This window comes from Sapajus apella, unplaced genomic scaffold, assembly GCF_009761245.1.
Source record: "Sapajus apella isolate SASKATOON/1434 unplaced genomic scaffold, GSC_monkey_1.0 scaffold13, whole genome shotgun sequence".
Classification (NCBI taxonomy): Eukaryota; Metazoa; Chordata; class Mammalia; order Primates; family Cebidae; genus Sapajus; species Sapajus apella.
This window is the reverse complement of record NW_022436953.1, coordinates 6,240,193-6,245,309: the sequence shown is the minus strand read 5'-3', so window position 1 is coordinate 6,245,309 and position 5,117 is coordinate 6,240,193.

The following is a 5,117-nucleotide window of genomic DNA, read 5'->3' as shown; positions in this document are numbered from 1 at the left end:
ATCTCAAAAAAAAAAAAAAATGCATTTTCTGAGACCCAGGTTCAATCCTTGCTCATCCACAGATCAGCTCTGGGACCTTGAGCAAACTGCTTTCTCTCTTCCACTCCTACAGATCTGTGACATAGGGCTAAGGTGGGAGGGAGATTGATTTGTTTTTATTTATTTATTTTGAGACAGTTGCTCTCTTGCTCAGGCGGAATCACAGTGACACAATCATAGCTCTCTGTACGTAGCCTCGAATTCCTGGGCTCCAGCGATCCTCCTGCCTTAGTCTCCTGAGTAGCTGGGACTACAAGAATGCAATAGCACGCCTGGCTACCTTTTCTATTTTTGGTAGAGACAGGTTCTCACCATGTTGGTTAGACTGGTCTCAAACTCTTGGGCTCAAGTGAGCCTCCTGCCTCAACTTCCCGTGTTGCTGGGACTGCAGGCATGCCACATGCTCAGCTAATGTATTTTCTTTTCTTTTTTTTTTTTGCTTTTTATGTGGATTTTATTTTATTTTAGGGTCTCACAATGTTGAGTAGGCCAGGGTAGGGAGATTTAAAAGAGATCTGATGTAAACGAAGTGCTTAGATCTCGGGCAATACCTAGCACATAGAAGGAACATTCCATGCCTCAGCTTCTTTTTCCTTTCTTTTTTTTTTTTTTTTTTTTCCTTTTTTTTTTTTTTTTTTTGTTGAGTCAGAGTTTCGCTCTTCCAACCAGGCTGGAGTGAACTGGTTTGATCTCAGCTCACTGCAACCTCAGCCCACTGGGTTCAAGCAATTCTTCTGCCTCAACCTCCCGAATAGCTGGGATTACAGGCATGCCCCACCATGCCCGGCTAACTTTTGTATTTTTAGTAGAGACGGGGTTTTGCCATGTTGACTAGGCTGGTCTTGAACTCCTGATTTCATGATCCACCTTCCTTGGCCTCCCAGTGTTGGGATTACAGGTGTGAGTCACTGCGCCCAGCCCTCAGTTTCTTATCTTTAAAATTAGGCAATAATCATTTTCTGGAGTTGTCAAGAGGATGAGATGAGATGTCTGTACAGTGAGTAGTAGGTGCTAAATCAACGGCAGCAAATTTAACAACTGGCAGAAAGTCTGGAGTCCGGGCTTTCCCAGGCCCCCAAGACCTCTGCCTACCACCGTCCCTCCCATGTGGCTCTGTGACTTTCAAGGCCAGCAGCCTTCCTGGAGGGGCTCACAGTCCCCTCCCTTTGTGGCTCCCAGGGCCACCCCAACCACACCTCCAGCTATTAGATTTGTAAGTGGGAGAGGCTCTTGTCAGAGGCTCCTGATTGGCTCCAGGCGCAAACAGTTTAGCACTCAGTCGAGCTGCATCTCAGGGCCTCTGTCCCTGTCTCCCCCTCATCCCCCTTAATTGCAATCTGTTCTGTAATTTCCTTTTCCAACACTGCAGAACACAGAGAAGCTGCAGCCACGAGGAGCAGGGACAGGGAGGAGAAGAGAGCCCTAGCTTCCTGCGGTCATTCTGCTGCTCCAGCACTACTGGGGTGTGTGTGTGTTTGTGTGTGTGTGTCCACAACCAGCCACACACCGGGGTGGAAGTCCAGCCAATAACCAGGCCCCCACAGTGTCAGACCAGGGGAAAAGAGTTAAGGACGTAGCCACTAGCACCGGGTACTTCACGGTTATTTTATTTAATCCTTGCAAAGCCACTGTTAACTGTAGGTATTGTCATCCACAGTACGGGAATGGGGCTTACTGAATTTTAATCACTTGCCCATGATCCCACAGGAAGAACTGGGCAGAGTCAGGATTTGAACCCAGGCCTGTTTCACTGCTGGGTCCCAAATTCACACCTCAATACCTGTTTCCCTTTTGGCTCCTAACGCTCTGCTCTCAGAAAAGGAGGTAAGAGATCCTTCTGCACGAAGGAACACAGAGCAATTTCTTCTCCAGAGTGAATAGCAGTGTCCCAGGGACAAAAAGCCTTTGCTAAAGAAATGAAATATTAATGACAGAACTGCAGAGAGCAAGCTGCGTCCAGAAGCGGGCAGGGAGAATTTGCTTGGATACCTGAAGCTGAGAGGTAGAGGGTTGGGGGGCAGAATCCCATTTAGCTAAGCCAGCTGCTTCTCCTTTGAATCATTAGTGGGTCTCATCCTTTGATGAGCCTACAAGATAGCCATTTACTGTCCCTAGTTCCCAGATGGCGTAACCGATGCTCACAAAGGTTAAGTCACTTGCCCAGAGTCACACAGCTAGGAAATGGCTTGACTGCGATTCCCGCCAGCCTGCTTGCTGAAAGCCCATTTTATTCCAGGATGTCACCCCAGGGAGGTTGGTGGGAAGCAGCACTTGCCCTTTGCCACTCATTCTGTTTTCAGGATCTAGAAGACCCTGTCCCAGAGTCAGCTGCTGCTCTGATGCCACCAGTAGAGGGGACAGGAAGTGCCCAGCCCTACCTTTACAACCAAGGAAAGGGCCTGGGGAGGCTGCTGCAGTTGTGGCTCTGGCCTGGATCAGCTGCCTCAACTCCCACCCAGGGCTCAGAAGCCCCTATGCCAGCTCTCTGGAGGCGCGGCCCTAGGAGCGCCCTAAGACCACTGGAGCAGGAGGAAAAAGAGCCGACCGACCGTAGGAGACACACAGGCTCCGTCCATAGGCAGGTCCTCTGGGCCTTGTTAGTGGAATGCACGTTCCTAACACTAGAGAGGCCTGTCACCCAGGCCACCACTGACCCATGTGGGAGAGGATGTCCCACACCAGAGTACAGGCATGGCACCAGCTGTAGGCCCCTCAGCCAGTTCCCTTGGGTAGGGCACGAGCTGTACAGCTGCACTTGGACCTGCCTATGACACCAGCCAGACGCCTCCCTGGGCCTGAGTCTTGGCACTCCCCCCGCCCAGGCCCAGGCCCACCTGGAGCACCTGCTCCAGGATCGGAGCCCAGCATACTCCTTCCCCAGCCCTACTTGCTGCCAGGACGTCAGAATCCTGCAGAATGATGCCGGTCCACCCACCGCAGCCCCTTTGGATTGCCTCTGGTGGGAGCCTGGTCTAAGGCTGTCACATAGGAATGGGCTCCCCTCGAGCCTCCAGAGGGACAGTGCCAAAGCCATTTTCCTACCGGAATGCTACAGATGGCTTCTGGGAAGAAGGGATAAGATGCTTTGGTTTGTAAACAACAGCCCATCCTGGACCAAGGGATCCAATCCAGCCCAACTCTCCCTTCACTCTCCGTAGCTCCTATGGGGATGCAGCCTGGATTTCATCCTCACTCATGCCCCAGGCCCCTTTCCCGCCCTGAGACCTCCAGATCTGGCACAGCAGCAGGTCGGGAGAAGAAAAAGCGGGAGGAAGGGGCATTCAGGGGCTGAGATGCTGATCCAGGCAGTTGGGGGAGGCATCTGCACAGCTGCAGGCAGCCCCCCTACCCCCCGTCTGTGAATGGGCACGTCACCCTCTCCCGCCCGCCTGCCACTGCTCCTGAAACAGTTGCTCCTAATGAACACTAAGCAAGCGGGGCAGCTGTGAGCATGATCCATATGCATGGGAGGTGTATATTTATCTTCACATCCCGCCCCACCCTGCAGCTGCTGCCATCCCCTATGCCAGGACGGTGAGTGGGCACCAGGCCCTAGCCTGCTCCTGGGCTCCCTGGGCCCCCACTTCTCCCAGCCCTCCCTCCCCAACCCACGCCCACAGCCTTCACTTGACCCATTTTGGAGGCAGAAGTTTGTATGTGTGTTTGAGAGAGAGAGTGCACACATCATTTCCCCAGTTGGTGCTTTTGATTTCCTCTGAAGCATCTTGATTGCGGATGTACAATGGCATCTTGCTGCCAGTGCTCCCTCAGCAGCTCCTGGCTTCACGCCGCCTCCTCCCTGGAGCCGGGATTTTCTGCTGACTCTGAGGCCCATGGCTAGCTGGCAGGGAAGGGGAAGGCCTGATCCAGGCTTTCATCCCTTAGCTGAGCAGCAGGACCTGGACACCCAGCCACCCCTCTTCCTACTCCTTAGACTGGGTTAAAGGTACACCCTGCACCCCTCCTGTCTCTCCCTTGGTCCTCCCACTGTCTCCCAGCCTGGTCTGGACTCCATTCCGTCGAGGAGTTAGCGCAGTTGTTAAAATGCAGTCCTCTGCTCAGATGCCTTCAGAGGCCCTGCTGCCATGAATCCCTCAAGCCAAAACATTTATCCTGTTATCCAAGGCCCGGCTGATCTGACCCAAACCTTTTTTTTTTTTTTTGGAGGCAGAGTCTCGCTCAGTCACCCAGGCTGGAGTGCAGTGGCACAATCTCAGCTCACTGCAACCTCTGCCTCCAGGGTTCAAGTAGTTCTCCTGCCTCAGCCTCCCGAATAGCTGGGACTGCAGGTGCATGGCACCACACCACACCAGGCAATTTTTTGTATTTTTAGTAGAGACAGCATTTCACCATGTTGGCCAGGCTGGTTTCAAACTCCTGACCTCAGGTGATCCACCCACCTCGGCCTCCCAAAGTGCTGGGATTACAGGTGTGAGCCACTGCGCCCGGCCTCCCCAAACCTTTTTAATGACTTATCAGCCATGGACTCCACACAGCCCTTGTGCCCAGATCTATCCTCACTACTCCCCCAAGCATAATCCCCACAATTTCCTTTTCCCACCTGTGCTCACAGCAACCTCCCCCCTGGGATATCTGCCCCCTCTTTTGAGCGTTCCCTTCCTTTAAAGCATGATTCAAGTCCTACCCTCCAACCCTCTACCTGTGAAACTCTCCAGCCAGCAAGTACCTCTTGAGCAGAGGCAAAACCCCTCCCATGACCTGTGCCCTGCCCTGCCCCTCACTGCCTGTCTGACCTCATCACTCGCTACTCTGTCCCACTCCCAGCTCTTTCCAGCTGCCCTCACCCCCGATTGTTCCTGAAACAACATTTTCTGCCTGAGACCTTTGTGCTGGTTCTCTCTGCCAGGAACACTCTCGCTCCAAATATCCCCCAGATCTTGCCCCCTCACATTCTTGAGGTTTCTGCTCAATGCCACCTCCTCAGCCAGACTTTACCCAGCCTTCCCTATAAACACTTCCACACCACCTCCCCTCCTGGCAGCCCCTGTGCCCCCACCTGCTTTGGCTTCCTGGACCGTACTTATCACCAACTCATGCTGACTTTTTTTTGTTTTGTT